The sequence below is a fragment of the Phasianus colchicus genome, chromosome 9 (genome assembly GCF_987193195.1).
Source record: "Phasianus colchicus chromosome 9, bPhaCol1.hap1.1, whole genome shotgun sequence".
Taxonomy (NCBI): Eukaryota; Metazoa; Chordata; class Aves; order Galliformes; family Phasianidae; genus Phasianus; species Phasianus colchicus.
The window spans coordinates 20,014,757-20,038,092 of record NC_143444.1 but is presented as its reverse complement, the minus strand read 5'-3'; the positions used below and the strand labels follow the sequence as shown (position 1 = coordinate 20,038,092).

General features: G+C 38.3%; 1 long non-coding RNA gene across 1 annotated transcript in view; it reads right to left on the bottom strand.

Moving 5' to 3' along the window:
- The window catches only part of LOC149916859 (uncharacterized), a 27,273-nt gene extending 3,937 nt beyond the window's left edge, over positions 1-23,336 (bottom strand). Inside the window, exons 1-2 of the long non-coding RNA XR_016469284.1 lie at positions 23,285-23,336; positions 21,689-21,815 (exon numbers count right to left, since the gene is read on the bottom strand). This is a non-coding gene — a long non-coding RNA (uncharacterized LOC149916859). The remainder of the gene's footprint in view (positions 1-21,688; positions 21,816-23,284) is intronic.

Sequence of the window (23,336 nt, the reverse complement as noted above, 5' to 3'; positions counted from 1 at the left end):
AGTGAAGCATACTTTAGATTTTTTTTTTTTCAAGTAGTTGGTGACACTTGACCTCCACATTTATGAAGGGCATTGCTACCATACCAGGAAGCAAGGGGGTTGCTGCATGGATCCAGATTCATGGATGCCACTGGCATGCTGAGTCTCTACCCCAGAACTACACTAGAGGTTGGAATCCAGCTCTGTACTGAAGTTAGCACCGCCACAGCCCTGGATGCAAGAGATTTGTGACTCACATATATAACCAGTAGGAATTCAGTTAACAGATCCAGCTTGGTCATCCAGATCTGACAAAAAATCTAGAGTAAGTGTTCATTAGAACCCTGTCCATTTCAAGAAAGCTTTTTTTCCTTCAGTGAAATACTTCATGTGGTTTTTAGAATGACAACTTCCAAATCCCTTTATTCACACAGGATAAATTCTCAATGGTATTTCATTAATTCATGCCTAAGAGCATTAATATCTCTTCTTACTGTATTATGTCATCATTAATCTCAACTGCACCACATCAACATTCCTAGCATGTGAAGCAGATCACACCAAGATGCAGCCAGAGTGGGTAGCAATGCTGCAGACAACCACACAAGTTTCAGCTCAGCAGCAAGGAGATTTAAAGCACTATCCCATGTAACACAGCAGCACGAAAACCCAGACTGAGGAAGTCACAGTGGCATAAATAACATTCAGAATAGGTAATTTTAATCAAGAGAATCCTTCCAAAGCAAATTTGATCTAATTTTTATTTTGTTTTTGTTGTTGCTGTTGCACATCACTTCTGCATCTTTGAGGAGGAGTCCTGGTACAATAGAATTGCTGTACTGCAAACCAGTCCAAAGCTTAGAGACAGCAAAGCTGAGCACAGAAACACATAGGTACATTAAAAGGCCTGATTCACATCAACCTATATAGTATCTGCATGCATTGTTTTATTTTTAAAAAGGAGAAGCAAACTGATAAAAAACTCTCTGAGAAAGCCATTCTAGCCTTCTAGAATAAGAATAGTTTTTAAATAGCTTAATGCTGAACTTTCAGCCTCCAGATTGCTTAGAAGAGTTCCAAAGGTTAACAAGGTTTTCATGAAAATAATTCATTTTCACTTACTTTGAATAGCCCAGTTTGCTTTTTTCCTGCATTAGTGGGACAAACAGAAGTTGCTTAGCTTGCAGTCTTCCTAGTGTGGAAATACTTGAAACAATGAGTACTATCTCCTACTACTCCTTTCTAAACAAGTTCTTATTTTCAAACTCCTTCATTTTTAAAATCATTTAGTCACCAGAATTACTCTTTGCCAGAATGCTATAAGAGAGAAGATGAGCACAAAATTAGTCCTGGGTTGTTTTTGTTGATTTATGGGTGGAATTGTATTTTCTATTCTGTCCTTCTCAACCTCCCCATTCCTCATCCCACATGATATTTTCTTATTATCTATTCACAACACAGTTTTCCTACTAAGCTGATCATGGCAAGTAACAACTTAAATAGTTACAGTTAATGTAAAATCCAGAAAAGCTTACAAGATACTTCAATTATTCCTTCAAAACTGTGCCCAACTTTGTCAACACTGCATTTCATCTGCTTCACATAGCCTGTTTATTCGCTGTGTTAACTCAGGTCATTCCCAATCTTCTCTAGCTCTGATTAACTGAAATAATTCTCTATTAAAAGAAAATATTGCCACTTCTCAGATAGCGTGCTCATCCCCTTCTTCAGGCAACGCAAGTTTTAATACAGAGCGTTGGGGCACTACACCATTAGCCTATTGCCATGATAAAGAAAACCTGACCATTTAATCCTGCTCTACCCCTTACGTTTTAACACACAACTACTTTAACATCCCAAACTCTGTTCTGCTTTAGCAGCCCCTCAGTAGGGATGTTTTCACAAAATTTTTTCCTTTTAAAATCCGAACAAATGACATCAACCATATGACTGGCTTAACTTCAGTGTGTTAGAGAGGCACTATTTTCTTGACCTGACCATACCCATCTCTTTCAGTACTGCTTCTTCCAAACCACACACTACTAGATGTCTGAGCAGAAAGCACTTGCCTGTTCAAAGTGAAATTCAGGTGGAACATAGGCAGTGAAATTCCGAGGTACATAACTTACAGGCACAACAGATGTCACCTTCAGGGGCAGAAGTAATTTTAACCTTGCAGATACATACATTTTGTTTTCCTGATTTCTGCTGCTCTGTACACACAGCCACATGGTTATGGTGAAGGTGAGACAGTGAGCACAGTCACCGCCCTCCTTATGTGTGACAGGGAGGTATCCATACCCCATAATCCATACATAGGGTTAAAAAAAAAAAGAGTTCCTTGTCCCCATCTGCTGAAGTTATTGTCCTGAGTGCACACAGCCCACAGAGACTGTGGGTGCCAGCAATGAAATGCCAAAGCTGGGCCAGGCTCCACCATGGCTCAGGGCCCAGCAGGGCTCACAAGCCCTTGTCTCCACAGAGCTGCTAGCTGAGAAACTGAGCCACAGCTGGGCTGTCCAGAGTGCATGGCCCCTCAGCACATCACTGCACGACCTACTTCTTCCTGACCTGTTACAGGCTGAGGTGGGCATGCAGCCCACCTGCTGAAATTCTTTCTGAGGAGAGCTTCACAGCAGATGAAGTTGCTGGTGACAGGGAGACAGCTCCATGACAAAGCACAAACACATGCTAGCTTGAAGAGACCAACAGAGGTTTCCAAGCATATTAAAGGCTGCCTGCAGAGCCAGCTATATTTCACAAAATCCAAGAGGGACAAAGAAGAATACACAGAGATGGGGAAGAAAATAGAAGAGTTATCAAACAAGGTACAGGATTAGTTTTGCTCTTACTTCCAGCACAGCTAACCACACTCCCCACCAAATAGGACAGAAAAACCTCATCTGTGTCCATCTATCTGGGCAGTTCAAAGTATTTCAGTTTAGCAAAAAATTTTAAATACTTTAGAGTTATTAGTTCATGTTAACATCCTAAATACTTTAACAGTTACTGTCAAATCCCCAACAGTTGAGAAATTTATCACTCTAAGCATGTCTTGACATTTTCAAAGCAGACTTTCAAAGCTGGATTGATTAAAAAAAAAATTCTTTCAGTAACCAAAATTTCACCACTCACAAAACCACTGAAAATGAAGAAAAAAGCACATTTAGTGAGAGAACTCCAGTTAAGCATTTGCCTTGGTACAGCCTTTCCATGCACCACACAGCACTACAAGCACCCCGTCCCTGCCAAGGCCCACCAGCACAAACAAGGCATTGACACCCATCCAGGGGCACCAGTGATTCACAAGCCCAGCATTGATAAAGGAATCTCACCTATGCCCACTCTAAAAAGCTATATATCCACACAAACAATGCTCACCAGTTATATTTATTCATTAGGCCAGCACTCTTAAGAAAGAAATAGTATAACTGTGATATCTATAAAGAAGATTAACACCCATTTATGAGCCAAACTTGTCCTACCAAGCACTACATTATTTACTCAGGAGCTTTCATAATCCAACTCATGGTGTGCACACAGAGACTGCTTTTCACATGGCTACAGAAAAACTACAACAGTTACACTCCAGGCAGTCCAACACCTGAAAGAAGTGGGTAGCTGATGCAGGGGGTTCACCAAAGTCTCAGCAAAAGTTTGTTGGAGATTAACTGACACTTGAGGGATTGCTTGGTCTCCGCACATCAAGACAGAAACATGCTACATGCTGCTTATAACTATAAGTGCTCTAATTAGGCCAACTTGATTACTGTTCTGTGGTTTGATAGATGTTGTATTTAAAGTAATTTCAGGTACTAATTTTTCAGACCTTTTTTGTGAACTAGTAAATCAAGTGCAATTTATTCAGAGAATTATTCTTTTCTTTCTTAATGTCTATTCCCTCTGGTTTGCAACTTTAATTAGAACCTGCTATCTGTTCATACTAGTAATGGCAACACTTGTCACTAGAGTACAGATGCATAGATTCAAGCTCATATTGCCACTTTGACTTTATATTTAAAACCTAACAATCTTCCCAGCTATACATGTGAGAATACTGTCCATAAATGCTTTATTTCACTGCCACCCTGAACTCTAGACTCAACACTAACAATCTGATTGTTTTTTAATATATTATTCAGTAATGCATTTTCTAAACAACAGAAATTAAAAAACGGGAAAAAAAGCTCTATTTGGAGATAAATATCTGCCTAAAAAGGTTATTTAGTCTACCTAGATTTCTTTTTTATTGCTATAGATTTTCCCAAGGCAGTATTGTTTCTCGAATAATTATTGATCTAAGCAATTGTGTGCTAAAGTAGGCTGATTAATTCGTTAAACATATGCACAGAAAAGCTCTTGGTTGCCTTGATAAAAACAAACAATTCCCCTTCTTCTCTCCAGTCCCCAATATGATGACTAAGTTAAAATGTAAGCAGTTAATATTTGATTTGCATTTATCAGGAAACAGAAACAAATTACATTTGTATGGAGCAGAAAGATTATACAAGGCCTGGAGAATCATTCAGAAACCATTAGCCTTGCGTAGTTTGATCCTTTACACACTAGTTTACAAGTCTCAGCCTTTGGAAGGGAGTCTTCCAGCAACTGGTTGCAACCAGGTTCTGGAATCTTGCAAGTTTATTATACAGAATTGCCCTTTTAATAAGTTTAAATACTTTTTCAGCATTTTACAGAGAAAAGTTATCCACTCCACATTCATGTGTTTCACTGCAGAAATAAAGACAGGCTGCTTTTGAAGCATTTTGCATACCAGCCAGCATACCTCATGTGAGTCAGCAATACTACAGTGAGCAAGGTTAAGAAGGCATCTGCTAGCAAACACTGACTTCTCTTTATTGTTTTATGCACTCCGTGGATAGCATGAAGTTGCTTTCAGCCTGGGAATTCATGTCTGGAAACACCAGCACCATTTCTTTGTGAAGAATAAACTTTCCCCCCTCAGTGAATGGCGATAATGCTTAAGGAGATAAGGGGAAGTATTGCTTCACATCAAATACTTTTTTGTCATCCTCCAAAACTGAAAAACAGGAAGAAGGATGTACAGAACCTCTACATGAAATGGTGAATCAGCATGCTGCTGTCTACTCTGTGCCACAGAAAGCAGCAAAGTAGATTATATGCTCAGCCAGATCAAACAAGTAAATTAATACCAAAAAGGTAGCTCCAGACAAACAATGGTTCAGAAGTTTTTACCACTGATCTACATAAACGTGCTCAGTATACTGATATGCATGAGTCCAGCAAGACTTATTGAAAGCATCCAGTTGAGAAAAAAAAGTCACTGTCAGGAATGAAATTTAGTTTTGTGAGAGATTACAAAGATATCTGGTTGGCTTTGGTGAATTACAGAAAAATACCCATGCCCTACTGATACAGCTCTCAGTGAATGTTTTTGTTAAAATACTGAAGGATTATCACACTCATCTCAATGTAGGTACAAAGCAGTGCATGCACAGACATTGTTACAACCCAAGGTGGTTCAGGACATGCAGAATCTGCCCAAACACATTTTGATTCAATTTATGTCAATACAAAATCAGCATATTCTGATTGAAGTCTGAGGTATTATTCTGGACCTGCACCAGTTAACAGCAACAGAGTGAGGTTTGCTACATGATACCATTTCCCAACACTTTTGTTACTCATCACCTCCGTTTTATTACCTTGTTGCAGAGCCAGTGCTGTTCTATACCTATACACTCCTACTTGTAGCATCACTGGTAAGTTTAATGCTCACTACTTTTCCCTTTTCTTTCAAAAAGTAAGGAATAATAAAATAGGGAATAAGATTTAGTGCATAGCTTCAACTTAATAAGAGAACATTTGTATTTATTTATATATATGCATTTATATATATATATATATATATATATATGCCTATTCCATTTCTTTCAATTAGTTAAATGATCCTAGAAGTAATCTAGTTCAACTAGACAGGCAGAAAAATCACCTGTGCCCCTTACTCCAAGGCCAACACCAGGCCATAGCAATGTCTTGAGTAGGAGAAAGTGAAAAAAGGAAAAGCAATTTTGCCACATATTTTTTGTTGATGTGTTTCATTATGCAATCAGCAGCAGACTACAACAGCAAAGCCTGTAGTGAAGCCCTGACAACCAGTTAACAGCAAAATTTTTTGCTGACTTCAGCAAGCATGATTACTCTTCTGAACCAATCCTGTATTTCAGTCTGTTGACTCTTAGTCTGAGGTACTGGGCATTTAAAATAAAGACAAGACTTCAATTTTTCAAAGTGTTTTCCAGCCATGGACAAATGCTTTGTTTCTCTTCACTACTTGTAACCTTGTTCCTGCGTGCATCACCCCCATAAGTGCTATTTCACAATGGAGAGCATATGCTCTTTTTTCCCCACCAGATCAATACCTGTCTAAAAGTATTTACTCTCCAAGAGGGCTCCGATCCTTTTCATTATCACCCTTGAACTTCTTTTCTGCTCTTGATTTTTTGCTTTTTGACACAGGCTTTTTTTTTTCTTTTTTACTTCCTGGCTATTGCTTGCCCTTAATAGGATGTTTTTTCTTTGCTCTTCTTTTCTCTGAAATTTAGTTTACATCACAGATTTTCCACTAGTTTAATCAGAGAGTTCATTCAGCACTATAGGTGAAAAGAGACAAGAGAATGATTATCTAAATGAGGAATGGAAAAGATTGACTGAGAAACTTGTTTTATAGAAGGAGAAGAAGAGAAAAAGGGCAAGTAATACATACAGGTAAGCCAGACTATATTGGAATGTGGCAGAACCTATTGTATCATATTACTGTGAAAGTATTCAACTAAACAACGTATTTTGACTAGCAAAGACTAAAGTTATGAAAGAAACTGGAATGAAAGATATTAAATAAGTTGACTGCAATATTCACAACACTTGGAATCCTTTATCTTTTCTGCAGTTGGCCACTGACATGCCATTTGTCTTTAGAGGAGGTTGTGCTTCTCTGTTTCTCTGACAGAGACAGAAGCCATGCTAACCATCAGCAGGAATTTAAACCTGTATTCTTAAAGCAGTATCCAGAGAAGGAAAAAGCAGTTGCTCACTTCCTTCAAACTGAAGGCTTCTTACAGAGTTACAACAGGAAAATTAAGATATTTATCCTTTTACCACCTTTACCATGTTTTGAATCAGCCAAAAACAATTTAACAAGGAATCCCTCAGCCTGAGAAAGCAGCAGCTAATCACAGCAACACCAGGTACCCAGCAAACAGCGTCTTCCTTCTAGACCCTAACACAAAATGGCCACAAGGTGGCCTGGTTTGGAAGTCTGCCTCACAACAGGACTAGAGATCAACCACGGGCCAAAACATCAAGAATTTCTATGGTGCATGGACTTTACAAGTAGAATCATAGACTGGGTTGGGATGGAAGAGACCTTTGAAGTCATTTAGTTCCAACCCCCCTACTATAGGCTGAGACATCTCCTTCTAGCCCATATTACTCAAAGCCTCAACCAGCTTGGCCTTGAACACCTACAGGGAGGGGGTATCCAAAATCTCCTGGGCAAACATGCTATGTAATAACATCAAATATCATATGTAATCTGGTATCTATTAGATTTGTTGAGTACCTAAGGGTACAGCCAAGCTTCACACATATTTCCCCTAGCTGGACTAGATGTAAAGCATTATGATAAACACTTTCTTTTACAGAGACGTTTTCTTCAGCCAGCACCCCAAGCTGGAAGTTTTAATGTGACATTTACCATACCTGGGAACCTCCCTGATACAGGACAGTTAAAAAAAAAGAGGTGGTAGTCTCTTATTTCATGTTTTTTTTTTTTTTTTTTTATATACAACGATTACCTATACTCTAACCTCTCTTCTCCTCATTCTGTTCCACTGCACATAGAATCATTTACAGCTGAGATTTTTGACATGAGATACATATATGACTTTGAAACCTGAACTGAATCTCTGTCAGTGGAACTGAAATATTAAGACGACATTTTCCCAAAGAGCAGCATTTTAGCATATTTCTGAACTTGACATAAAATAGCAATTTTGACAGTGCTCTTACATAACAAAATGCATTAATTAATTCACTTTTTCTGATTTCTAGTGGCAGTTACCTTTTTTCAACCTTAACAACTAGTCAGATTGCCATAATTACAAACAGTACATGGTGCATAATGTATGATCAGAATATACTTGAAATGTAAAATGCTTCAGAAATAAAGCTAGAATAAATGTATTGTTTATTTATTGGCACAACTGAAACACATAACTGCATCCAAATATCTCTGACACTGAAATAAATGCCTGTGCATAACTCTTGCAATTTGATGGATGTTATTTTTCATTTAAGCTATAGGTTAAAGTTGAAGAAAATTCTAATGCGTGGCTTATAATATTACATTCATACTAAGGCATTGTTTATTTAACCATGATGAATAACCACATAAAGCACTAACTAATCAAACCAAAATTCAATTGCCTTCAAGATAATCCTCTATTTTCTGCTTAAAGTCTACTGCAAGGTTATACAAGTTGATAGATATAAGAACTGAAAGGTCTTCAGATTTTTTTTTGTTCTTATATTATCCTTCCAGACTCCAAAGACAATTGTAGTTAATGAGCATTTTGGTTTTGATTTGAACAGTCTTTAGGTTATCACATCGCTGCTGCTCTTTCAGCCTCTTTTTGTTCCTATTTGTTACTCACTCATTATAGCTCATCTACAAGGGTCAACTGTAAGCTTTCTTGGGAAGTGACTACATCTCTCTCTCTGTAGGAATGAAAAAGACAATAGACTTTGACAATATAATTAGCATAGTTAAATTCTAATATAAACACAAACAATAACATGCAATCATTTGCATTCATTGTCTGACACTACAGCAGCAAATTCTAAACTGCCTTAGTATCTTTTCATGTCATCACAACAGGAAGAGTTCATCAAGCCAATGACTTGGCCAAAACAGCAGTCTGCAAGCAGACTAAATAACATTAGTGCTGTGGGGGTTCAAGAACACTTTCAGTGATGAGTACTGTAAGAGGAGAGAGCAGGAACATCACATATTACATGACCACCAAGATAAGATTCTCATACTTGTATACGCTTTTACATTTACAGTTCTTTTATTCATTCCAGAGTGAACCCAGAAGGTATTACAAGGCAGAAACATTCTCCTGTTTCATACTGTTTTCTCTTTAAGCTCCTATAGCAGCAATCTAATGCAACACAAATGATTTGAAGCATATAATGCCACTTGTAACTTTAGCAGCTCCATAGAACCTTTCCTTACCTACAAAAAAAAAGACTGCAACTAAGCATTGGCCTGGTTTAAAAAAAAAAAAAAGAACAGTACTGGAGGCAGTATCATATCATTTAGAAATCAGCTGTTGAAGTCAATACAGATAAGAAAAAGATGCATTGATAGAACATCTTGGTTTTCTACCACTTGTCCTCCCCAAACCCTTCCCCTCACTCCCAAAGAAACCTTGAACTTACTTCATATATTTAAGATCTGGCAAGGGAGAAATTCCTCGTTTCAGATTTAAAACTGGTTGAGTTATTTATCTTATCTTTAACCCTAAACTAGAACCAAAAATAAAATACTCTGTCATCTATATATCACTGCAGGACAAATTCCAGTCCAGCTATATTTTCAATAGCATTCTGTAGGTTACAAGCTAGTTTGACCAGAATATTTCAAGGTGACTGCATTTTTACATAGCATATGTCTGACACCATGGGTACAATTACTACTACCACATAACTTCAGTTTTCATGGGTAATTAATTGATAAATGACAGCCAGCTCCTTCTTAGCTGCTACATAAGTCCTTTATTAACACATTTAATTCAATAAAGAGCGAGATAATACAAATCATAGTGAAGGACAGAGAATCAATTTATTCATTTTCATACACTGACTTTTGGAGTGCTCAGTAACAGAGCACGGCTCATTACTTTTTCTTAGGATGGGTCATCCTCATCCAGGGGGAAACAAAGCAAAAAAAAAAACAAACAGACACCAGTCTTAACAGAATAGTTAAAAATTAAGCTGAGGAAAAGATAAGAATCACTCAAGCCCACCCCTTAAGGTCAGTGTGACTGCAACACCACATGAGGAAAGGTAAATGACGACACTGAGCATGACATGACTACCTGGAAAATAAAAAAGGAACAAAAAGCAGCATAACAAAAGAGAAACAAAAACTGCAAGAGGAGGATGAGAGCAAGAAGTTGAAAGAAAATTAGATTGTATTCATAGCATGACCTGGGTTAAAAAGGATCACAACGATCATCGAGTTTCAACCCCCCTGCTATATGCAGAGTCACCAACCACTAGACCAGACTACCCAGAGCCACATCCAGCCCGGCCTTGAAGGCCTCCAGGGATGGGGCATCTACAACCTCCATGGGCAACCTGTTCCAGTGCATTACCACCCTCTGAGTGAAGAGCTTCTTCCTAATATCTAACCTAAACCTCCCCTATCTCAGTTTAAAACCATTCCCCCTTGTCCCATCACTATCCACCCTCATAAACAGCTGTTCCCCCTCCTATTTATATACTCCCTTTAAGTACTGGAAGGCCACAATGAGGTCTCCCCAGAGCCTTCTCCTCTCCATGCTAAACAAGCCCAGTCCCCTCAACCTTTCCTCATTGGAGAGATGCTACAGTCCTCTGATCATCTTAATGGCCCTCCTCCAGACCAACTCCAAGAGCTCCACATCCTTCCTGTACTGGAGGCCCCAGGCCTGGATGCAGTTCTCCAGATGGGGCCTCACAAGAGCTGAGAAGAAAGGGACAATCACCCCCATCTCCCTGTTGGCCAACCATTTTTTTTTTTTTTAACCACAGCCCAGAATACAGTCTTTGGGGCTGCAAGCACACACTGCTGGCTCATATCCAGCTTCTCATCTACCAGGACCCCCAAGTCCTTCTCCACAGGCTATCAAGGACGTCTTCCCCCCAGTTTGCATAAATACCTGGGATTGCCCCAACCCAAGTGCAGCACCCTGCACTTGGCCTTATTGAACCTCATTAGGTTTTCATAGGCCCACTTCTCCAGCCTGTCCAGATCCCTCTGGATGGCTTCCCTTCTCTCCAGGGTATCAACTGCACCACTCAGATTGATGCCATCCACAAACTTACTGAGGGTGCACTCGATGCCATCGTCTATGTCATTAATGAAGATGTTGAAGAGCACCCGTCTAAAGACCAACCCATGAAGGACACTGCTTGTGACTGGCCTCCTTGTGACCTGACACGGAAATACTGATCACAACCCTTCGGCTGCATCCAGCCAACCAATTCCTAATCCATCAAGTAGCCCATCCTTCAAATCCACACCTCTCCAATTTAGAGAGAAGGATGTGGTAAGAGACTATGTTAAAGGCCTTGCAGAAGTCCAGGTAGATGACATCCACCGCCCTTCCCCCATTCCAAAGCTGTCACTCCATCATAGAAGGCCACCAGATTGGTAAGGCACAGTTTGCTCTTGGTGAAGCCATCTGGCTGTCTCAAAACATCTCTATCTCATATCTGCCTTAACATAGCTTCTAGGAGGATCTGCTCCATGATCTTCCCAGGTACAGAGGTGAGGCTCATCAGCCTGTAGTTCCCCAGGTCTTCCTTTCCCCCTTTCTTAAAAATGGGAGTAATATTTCCATTTTTCCAGTCACTGGGGACTTCAGACAACCATGATTTTTCAAATATAATGGAGAGCAGCTCAGCAACCACATCAGCCATCTCTTTCAGAATCCTAGGATGGATATCATCTGGCTCCATGGACTTATACACATTCAATTTCATGAGGACTCTGACTTGTCCCACCATTACAGTGGGACAGAAACCGCTCCACAAACCCTCACCTAGGGGGTCACAGTCCTAGCAGACATGGGAAGCCTAACCACCCATGAAGACTGAGGGAAAGCACTCATTCAGTACCTCAGCTTTTTCTATGTCCAAGGAAGCCAACTCCCCACTACCTTTCAGAGGGAGTACACACTCCTTGGCCAGTCTCTTTCTGCCCATGTACTTATAGAACCCCTTCTTGTTATCTTTCAAGATCCATAGCCAAGTTCAGCTCCATCTCTACACCCTGTATTCCTCCCAGGATACACAACCCTGCTTCCACTTTCTGTACATCTCCCTTATTTTTCTCAGTTGATGCAGGAGAGTGAGAATTTTAATGATTCACAATAATATGTACAAGTATTCATCCAGCAAGAGATCTAAGTGTAAAGACAATGTTACTGAAGGACACTCAATAGATTTTACTTTGTGGCACAAAGAACAAAGAGCTAGTAGAGCCTTTACTGTAGTTGATATGGTATATTTTAATATAAAAACTCCTGCCAAATTTCTAATAAAAATCATCTATGAGAGTCAGCAAAACCTCCTTTCCACTTTTGTGAATCCAAGTTTTAGTTGGGCGTTAAAATAGAGCTATCTAGAAACTTGTTATACTGATGTTGTTGAGCTCCATGAAACAAATCATTTACACTTCTGAGATTGAATCTGTAAAAGGAATGGCAAAATTACATGCACATGTCTAAAGAGTACTCCTGATAATGCTAATAACAAACCACGTCCTGTCCTAAACTGCCATCTACAAAACGATGACAACAGAAGTTGTCTGTTATTTTTCATGAACTGATTTAGTACCTTCAGACAGGCAGTAAAATACATCTCTGACTGGACTTCCAGGAGAATGTCAAGGTGAAAAGGCGTACTTCTTAATAGCACCTTTAAGTACCCTAAATGCCTTTAAAATATTTAGAGCAATGAAAAGCTACTGGACAATTATAGTCCAGTTATGATATTGCAGCACTTGTGAAGACCTTGGCTTAGATTTAGGAAACTAGTCAATCAGCTATCAACCTTGTAGAGCTTTTTAAATGATTATCTAAATATGGCTCATTTAGATTAAGATCCAACTACCTTCTCATACTTCTTCAGGCTTGTGTGGAGGTTCAAAATCGGAGTTACTCTGCTATATTAATCCACAGAATAAAGATGAACTTAATGTGCATGTAGTAATTTCTGTGTTGAATTACTAAGATATGTGAGAATACATTGCTCATATCAGTAAAATTTGCCTCAAGATTTTCTCCTAAAATACATACATAACTATGAGCAAGATACTTTCACTAACAGGTATTTTTTTCTTTGTGCTTGTTCTAGTCCCTGGAACAATTCATACAAGAAAAACTGGTGGCAAGTTTCTCACAGCATATTCCAGATCAAAAACCATGGGGCACAGTTCTTCCACAAAGACAATGGACAGGCATAAACACCTAGAGAAAACCAGGAGAAGAGTTCCCTAATGTAGGTTCCTCTTAAAGAGGACTTTTAAGCAGCTGCTTTCCACACAACCCTTTGCAAGCTTCAGGGACAGCTGTAAAAAACCCACTACTTAAGTCTGCACTCCAAGGGCAAACCTCCACAGCTGTCTTTATATTTGAGATTTTTCTACTCCTGTAAGACACAAGAAGCAACCAAGCAATAAACAATGAAAACAATTCTGTGCTTAAACATCGCTATCTAGTGTTACTTTAGACACTGCAAGCAAAGACATCTGCCCAGAGAGCATCTCAGATGGGATTTCAGGGGAACATTCTAAGAGACAGAGCAATTGCTGTTACATGTCTAATTCCTTTAACAGAAAGTTTACACTGTTTCCATATTTATTAGATGAGGCTATGATCCCTAAAGTATCACATATGATTTTATTTTCATCACAAGAGAATTATATACAAAGACAAGAACTTCAAGTCTGCTGATCTGGAGGCATTACTAAAATATGTAACAGACATATGAAGCCCATAATTTTCACAATATCCATAAGACTTTAATTCATTTAACCTCATCTTAGAATCACCTTGTCTCTCAAATTTTTTCCTGTTAGGTGCACAACCTTATGACATTGTTTAGCAGAAGAAAGTAGGATATTACAACCTTTGCTATTTTATATTCATATACATTGTCATACTCTTGAGCAAGTAGATAATCATGAAATTCCTTTAATGTTTGTATTTAATTTGTAGTTTATATTGGAAATATTGTGAATTAAGAATCTTCAGCTTCGTTCAACCACAAGTGTATACTTAAAGACAAAAAAGTTACCATACTTCAAACAAACCCTGCCCCATTGTTAAAAACATTCAAGTTTCAATGAAAAGAGTAAACCCAGTGTATAAACATACATTTATCTTTTTTGAAGTCCTAGTCTTTATTCTCAACAGATCAGTGGGTCTTTTAATGTCCACATCCCTACTAGAGGTCAGGCACACATAGAAGAGCAAACTTAAAGAAGGACAATGGAGATGTAAAAAGTGGTACAAAATTAATGATAACTTTTTGAAGTCCTGGTAGAAATGGAGAATTAGTGGTTTAGAGCAAATCCAGATCTTATGTCTTTTCTTTAGGCAGGTAAAACATATCATTCTAGTTCAGTAGTAAACTTTCTTCATTTCTCCAGGTTTTAGGGATGAAAATGAATCCTCTGTGAATGTGGTTTTCTGTACTGCTGGAACTCAGCAGCTGGGGAAGAAAACAGATATAGTTCCTCTTTTTTTCCAGGTTGCATCTTCCTAGGATTGCCCACTTTTCCTTTCTGACCTGGGTTACTGTGTCAGATGAGCCCTCCTCAATAAAAGTGGAGATTTGAGGGTACAGTTTTCTATTCCAACCACCTATTTAAAATTAAGGTATTTGAAAGACAATAGCAAGACCTACATGCCTGCTGTCTAAAACCTGCAAATTATGGCAGGCCAATTGCTTCTCCTGTTGCTAGGAAAACAGCCTGGAAGCACGGGGTTTTGCATAGGCTCTCTTTTTCATGACAAAGGGCAAGTTCCATTGGGAAAGATAAGCAAGGAGTGCTATTATCACTTTACACAATTTAGAAATGAGAAGATGAACTTAAATTTGCTTATATCTTGAGAGTCTCAGCAGTTATTCCTACTTTCCCTCCTTCCATTCTACAACTTCAGCCTTATAGTGCATGAGAACAAAAGCTAGAAAAACGCAACCTGACAAGTTTTAAAGCCAGTCCTGGACTGCAAAATAAATCCTAGGTCAAGACTATTGATTACTTGGCATTCATTGCAGACAGCATCAAAAAGGCAAGAAAGATGAAAACCTGATTTATCAATGTTATTGAAAACAAAGGAATGATGTTTTTTCAATTTAAAATGAATGTCTCACCAGCTAAAATATTTGAAAGATAACAGCTAGTAAAGTCACAGACAATTTTAACCTAGTATAGAGTTCAGTCCAAACTTAGTAACTTGAATGATCCAATTAAGTTTCTTTTGTTCATATTTCTATTAACCCCAAAATGCCAAGAACAACTGTAAGTTAATGGGTTGAATGTATTTGACGTAGCATGCATTTATACTGGACCACTTGTTCAAGAAGTACAATTACCATTGGACAGATACCATAAGCTAGAATTAAACCCACTGTCAGATGCAGTTAAAAATTTTATATGGTTACAGGCTTACCTGGACAAAAACTCTTTCCTCAACTGGTGGTAAAAAAAAACACTCAATATTTGGTTACTGGATTTAAAGTCCTTGGGAAGATTTTTCAACACGTCTCTTCCACTTCTGATAGAATACATCTACTCATGCTACAATCATTCCTTGTTAAGAATTGCTTTTTTGTTTTAAAAGACATCTTTAAGAATATATGAATTTTTCTAGTTTTCTTACTATCTCCTGCTGAATTCTCAGAAGTACCTGTGCCACAGGTGTATATATATATATATCTCAATCACATACGGACTTTTCTTTTTTGGCAAGGAAAAAAACCATGCATCTACTCCAACAGCAGAAGATAGTTCTCAGCCCAGAAGTTTCTAAATGACATCAGCTTGTCAGCCACTGCTACAGCAGGAAACACTATGACCTGAGAATCCATTTCATAATATTAATTCTAAGCCACAACAGGCCATACAGCATTGCTTAAGAGGTAACATTCACCTCACACTGATAGCTAATGTAAGTCTAGACAGCTTTCAAGTCACCTGCAGTTCAACATATTTAAGTGAAATTGAGTGGTACATAAACCTTATATAGGATGTTTACACAGGACTAACATTTATTTTGCACATAAAATACAAGCTTGCTGCTGAGTGATGAAAGAGGCAAAGGAGGAAAAAACAGCAAAGATCAGAAATGAGGACAGTTCTAATTAACATAAGAAGTACAGCATAGCATACAAGACAAAATTGCCCTTTGGAGACAAAGGGTGGTTTATTAGCAGTTTCAGAAGTACGATTTTACACTTTAAGACATCAGTTCAATAGTCTCCAGAGTGCAGGCTACTGCTTTCACTACTGAGCTGCTTTTTGGCTCAGTATTACAGTTCCCAATTTGATCCTGCCTCAAACAGAAGCTTCCATGGTTGGCAGCACTGAAAACACAAATTAAAACTTTGAGAAATTACATTAGGAAGAAAAAACCTACTCACCCTCATATACCACAGCTTTGTTTTGATGCCAAGGTTCCTTGAACATCTTCAATTTAACTATTCACACCCTGAAAGATTTTCAGTTTCCCATACTTAGAAATCCACCATAGGTCCTCTACTGCCACAAACTTCAAAGAAACTGAAGTGATTAAGGGAACTATAAAACAAGGAAGATGTTCTCAATATAAGGATATACTAAACTACTACTTGTGAATTAAATAGGTAACAGTAAGGAGCTGTAGTCATACCATTGTGCACTTACATATGCTTGGAAACTCTGATGGAGAACACAGTTCATCATCAATACAGTTACTTTAGCAAAGCACCACTCTGTGAACACTACTGTTTCTTATACCACCACTAACCTAGTAATCTTTAAACAGATCACACTGTTGCACAAGTTCTTTCATAGATTATGGAACGTCAAAGAACAGAATTGCTTTCAAGACTTCACAGTACTCCTCAGAAATTCATTGCTATCAAATATAATTTTAAAAACTGTTTGCCAGAACTGCCCACTCACCACAAAACTACTCCCAGGAGAAAGAAGCAATGAGTTTAGCATAGTTCTCAGTTCACTAACAAAGAGATGTGTTATCTTTGAGTGAATAGAGATAGATCCTGAGGGACAGATCTTGACTGCCTTTTGTTTCTCTGTTGGGTTTCGTCCATTCACTGACAGTGATACCTATCAATTCAAGAAGCATTCTCAGTCTCTCATCTTCTCATTCAAAAGATGACTTCAGGGCAAAAAGAAATTAAGCAACTAGCAGAAGTACTCGAACTATGGTAGCACAGGAAACTATTGTAACAGATTTCCCTCAGACGCACTGAACTTTGCGATTTAGTCTGAAGTCTGTACTGTCACATCCACAACAAGTTAATACATTGTATTGGTGCCCCCTATATATTGTTACACTGCATTCAATTAATGTCAGTAGGAAGCCTAGATACTCTTGCTTCCCCTCTGTCTTGAAGAGACATGTATTTCCTGATCCTATTTAAGTAGGTTCTAGATACGAACTTTTCCAAAACTAAAAAGGAAAGCAGACTCAAGTGAAGGTCCTGTGCTTATCTCATGTATTTTAGAGGTAAGCGCTAGACTTCACTGTGGTTGACCTTGCACAGTCAGTCTACGAGGCTGCTTCATCTTCAGCATGTTTTCCCCCACAGCAGGGGGAAGAAGAGCAATTTCTTGAAGCCACATAAACAGAACCAAGTTTAAGAAAAAGAACAAAATAAAAAACACCACAGAAAAATGTAACAAAGTATTGAATGACAGTATACACTAACTACTTAGGTCAGTGTTTACTGCAGCTCACCAGGAGCTGGGAAACCAATCCTCACTGCCCGGCAACTGCTTCTGGATCACACTAACCCTCAGCACCTCAAAGCCAAGATCCTTAGGAAGACAGAAGTTACACCTTAGAAAGTAAGGGAACCTAAGAGCTCTACAGAAGCTGTAAAAATCAGATACGCAGCATTTCACATTTGTAAAAACATCCGCTTCTGGCTTCCAACCCAAGTGAACTCAGTGGCAGCTCAGTTGCTAAACCTGGTTTCAGGACTAAACTCTCCCCTCAAGTGCTGTCTCACATAAAGCAAGCAAAGATCACAGAGCAAAAAAAAAAAAGTACACACATAGCAGCCATAGTAATATGGTTCCTATTAACTTATCTCCCCTTTGCCTTCCATAAGCTTTCTAATTCCTGGATTCCTCTCTGCTTGTACAGAATTCTGCTGACACAGGTAAAGGGGCAAATAGCAGCAATCATTGGCTTGCTTGCATTGATTCTGCCACAGAGAAGCATGCACAAAGTCTTCAAAGGGCCTGCTCCAACCTCTTACTGGAAAGCCAATGCCGTTCCTCACTAAATACATAAGTAACATGTGTCTAAAGGGAAGGTCAAACATCTGTGCACAAGATGTACATAATCCTACACAAAACCACCAATTCATCATCCTCATGCAGATAATATAGATATTTTACTGCAGAACTCTCAAGGATTTCATTTCTCAGTTCAGCCAGGAATTTGTTTGAGTAACTTTAGGAAACTTAGGGGAAGAAGGAATTATAAAAGGTAACAGCAGAAGTTGTGTGTTTAAATCACTTTTGTAATTTTCCTGTGAAACTAAACATACTGAAAATGAGAGAAAAGCATCTTCAAAGATCATCTGGTCTTCTCTAAATGGCTCAAGCACAATGAAAGTGTCAGTCCAAGTAAGGGAAAAGGCATAGCTTAAACAATGCCCACACATCACACTGCTGTTAGTAAGTGTGCTCTGCAGCAAACCTAAACCAAACAGTCTGTCAGGACAAAAGTCTCCTGAACATTTCTTATTCATATCCAATAAGAAAAATTCATTTGAACGTGTCAAGAAAAACAATTTCTGACAGTAGCTTACTGGTACTACAGGCTGGTAGAACTCCTGAAGCCTCCAAAACAGAACATTTAGCAGTCCATCATTTTAATGAATTGCTTGCTTGGGCTACAGACCTGGCTTCACATCATGGATCTAGACTTAGCGGAAACTTGCAAGCAAAGGATGATATCGCACTATGCCGGGTCCTGAGCTGTGGTAGTATAAATACAGGCCTGTAGGAGCTCACAGATTTTTGCTGTATTTTTCTGTGTGTTTAAGTAAAATAGAAAGAATAAGAAATGGCCATATTGTTTGTTTCCACTCCAATTAGTTATGCTATAGTTAGGCTTCAAAATGTAGTGTTCTCAGTTTATTTGTAGGATAAGAACAATAGCATCAATAAAGATAATGAGAAAAGACTCAAGACACTGTAACAGGGTAGGAGAATGAGGTGCTGTATAAAATAAATAAGGACCAGTAAGTCAGACCTTGTCAATAATGTAGGTCAGCAAGAATGTCTAGGAGTAAGCCTGTACAAGGTATTTGCAATTAAGAAAACGCAATACTTTGACCTCATGACCAGTCTAAGCTGAATCTCCCATGGCTACAATTAAAATTACTGTTTGGATTGGCTAACCCTTTCTGCATGCATACCCTGAGCTTTATAGTACTTGCTCTTTAAGGTGAAAGGAAGAGATCATGATGGTAAAAGAGGTCAGGTCTAGAACTGAATTGAAATGGGAGTTGCCATTGGCAAATTTCACTGTTTTTCCCCCCTTAATTTCTAACTTCACTGTTAAAAAACAACAGAACATAGATTTACTTTCAAGGCAAGATTCATATTGTCTTTTCCCTTGTTTATCCATAAGTTTCATTTTGTTAGTTTGATTTAGATCAGCCTACATCTCAAATATTGAGCGTTCAGACTCCAGATGTACATCCAATGACTAATAGTGCTCTCTTAATAGAGGCTAATCATTCTCATAGCTTCCAGTCATGCTCTGCTTTTTCCAGCAATATTCACAAACTTTACAAGCACCATGAAGAAAGTAGAAGACACAGATCTTTGTTTAGTGAAAATACGCCTTTGATTTTCTCTACCTATTGTCTGGTGACCTACAGCAATACCAGCAATGCGTGTAGGAATACAGCTGCTAGACATACTGCTATGTGCTTCTTACAGCATTCCATATAATTCTGACACAAACTAATTCAAGAGATGAATTAACTATATCTGCAGTTGTTATATATCAACACAGCTTCATTACAGCAAATGGAAATATACCAATTTATGCCACAATACATTTTAATTTTATAAACTTTACTAAGCCACAATATGATGCAGAGACATTACTTAACTATTTGTTCCCTTTCTCCAAGTTTTCTTCCCAACGAAGTATAACAGCAGTTAAAAATTGAAAGGGGCACGGACACACTCAAAATTGTGTTCAGCACTGAAGAAGGATGCATAACAGTACTTATCTTGCTCATTGTGCAAGTCACTTTTCTAATCCCACTGTACTTCTGTGTTTCATCAACTTTGAGAGGGAGAGATTTTACATCCACGGCAGAGGCCATGATTTCTCAGTCTTTTTTTTTTTTTTATGAAAAGTCTCCTTTTTTCCCCCACCATTATTCTATGAACTGACAAAAAAAAAAAAAATCAGGTTGATTACTGCATTGCATATGGAAAAAAAAAGGACAAAAAATTGAAAAAGATACAGACTTCCCTGGCTTTCAGAAGATAACATTTCATGCCACAATGATTTTTTAAAAGGAATTGAAAGTCTGAATAGTTTGAGAATAAATTACTCCAATATAAAGTGAGCACTCATTCACCAATACTCAGAAATAGCTTAAGCAGAGATAAAATAATGTGTATTGTAATTAATATTTTAATTTGCTAAGAAAAGCTAAATAGTGATTAAACCCCTTCTCCTCCTCCTTTCCCCTGATAATAACGAAGCCAGGCAATTTCAAGAGAAGCAGAACAGCCAGGAGTTTAATGTCACTGATTAAGAACATGTTTCCATGGTGGCTATTATGTCCCCCTTTAAAAGAAGAAAACAAAATGAAGCCTTATTTCCTTTTAGACCTACAGGGTTTCTTCAGTCTCCATAAGACAGACAACAAGAAAATGTTTAGGGATAATTAAAGGCAATTAGGTTCATCAAGGCTCATTTCTGGTCTAGCTCCACTTCTTCTCCCTACAATGTGTGCTAATTGCTGCTTCAACATACTAAGTAGCATGGTTTTATTTATTTATTTATTTATTTATATTTTTTATTTCTACAAACAAGACTATTTGGTCATTACCAGCATTTGACAGTGTGAATAAGAGACTCCTGGTTAGCTTTTTGTTTGCTTTTTTTTTAAAAAAAAAGTTTATACTACATGTCCTATTGAATCTGATAGTAAAGAATACTAAATTAACTCTTTACAATTGTGCAATACCTTCTGCTAGAGGATTTCAAAACTCTTCACAAACATTAATGAATTAATTCTTTCAACAATTACACATAATAGGTATCACCACCATAATTTTGCAGACCTGCAAACATAGGGACAAAGAGGTTGGGGAGCACATTTAGCATTACAGTCAACATGTAATGATGTTGGTTCCCTGTTTGCACACAATAAAAAAAATATTAGCTTGCCTGCAATAAGCACTCCTCCTGTGTAATTTTATTTCTTCTGTTCTATCTACTTTTTGTTCCTTGATAGCCAAGTAATTGAAGATATTTAAATGCTAAACTTTAAAGGTAAGTATTGTTATGCTTACAGAGAAGCAAAACCGCTTCTGACATGTACTCAGTGATACCAGACAAGGTATTAAAAGGCAGGTCAATAATCATGCACAGGAAAAAAGAGCTGAACTCACCGAACTGATGAACGAACTCTCCAACCATGGAGCATTCCTTCTCAAGTAGCATAGCTCAAGAGCAGCTCTCCTTTCAGCAGCTGGCCCTTATATGAGCCCAGAGAGCCTCCATCCAGGGTCCACTCTCCTGTTCACATTGGGAACACAGGTGCAAACAATCTGCCTGTGCTCCCTGTGCCAGCCACACCCCTTCACCAGGTGCTCAGTCACTGGCTTAAGCTGTGACCTAACAGTTCCCCTACAAATACCTAGTGGAAAATCAGTAAGAGGAACTTGTCCAGAACTAGACACAAAAACATTCAAGTGTTGTAGAGGAAGATATTCAGTAGTTTATCCATTGGAAGTACGAAAGTTTCATTAGCACAACTCTTCAACTCTAAATTCATGACAGCACAGTCGTGACCAGCTCAACTCCTATAGGTTCCATGAAAAACTGCAATCCACCTACCCAAATCAACATCTTGCCAGTCTTAAAAGTAGTTGGATGACAAACTTTGTTGTTATATGTCAACATATCTTTTAATTTTTCATTAGCACACTGTTTTGATAAGTAAGAGAATTGAAATGTACAGAAAAGGAGAGACCTACACCCAGTTTATCACATTATGGCTGTCTGATCCAGCTACATAAAAACCACATAACAAGGTATCATGGACACAGCATCCATTCCACTATCCTGAAAAATACTTAGGATCTCAATGTTTCAAAGACATTATAACATGCTGTTTCAGCTCCAATAACTGAACTGCACACTAGTTTCATACATCATCTGATGGAGTTCCTGCAAAATCCACCCAATAAGCAGGATCCTGCTGCTCCTTTTCTGCATTTCACATATACAATTGACACCAGTTCTGCAGCTTTTAGGTACTCTCCTCTATCATCCACTCCCAAGTAACAAAAGAAAAAAATCACAATTATTACTGATGTGACATTAGCTGCACTTACGCTTTCTTCAGGAGCTTGAGCAATAACAAAGGAAACAATACAAACATCAGACCTTTTGCAAAAGTCTTTTAGATAGTATCTTAATACTCATGTGGAAATTGATATACGCAGGTTTAAATAGAGGTGGATTACCGCTTCCTATGATAAATACTTTGAAGTAAGAAAGTTTTTTTGGTGCACAAAAGTATGGTTTCTAACAGATGTAGATTTCAAGCAGTAAGCTGTACTTTCGTGCAGTCACAAATTGAAACTGAGAGCCACATCTCTCTATGTGCTTCAAGCACAGCTGTCCCCACTGCTACTCATCAGTCTTCGCTCAAGGCAAGTAAGGAGGACCATGAAAAACATTTTGGCTGCAATTAGACTATTTCTTCCCTAGTACTAAAATTGACTCCTTCATACAAGTTTCACTAGCTCCACCAAAATCTAAGTGTATTTCTTAAATCAGAATGCATTTTCTACCTGTTTACATTCTAGATTTCAGTGTACCTGTCTCCTTGTAGACACCTATTATTTTCCCATATATACAAGCAGAGCTATTGTAGCAATTAAACAGACCAATGCCATGGGAAAGCTGTTACAACAAAGGTACAATAACAGAAAGACCAGCACAATAGAAAGGGGCTATAAAGAAAGAAGATTACTCACACGTTCCAGGAAAATCCAGGGTCATAGAGAAAAGCTTCACCAAGGAGAGGCC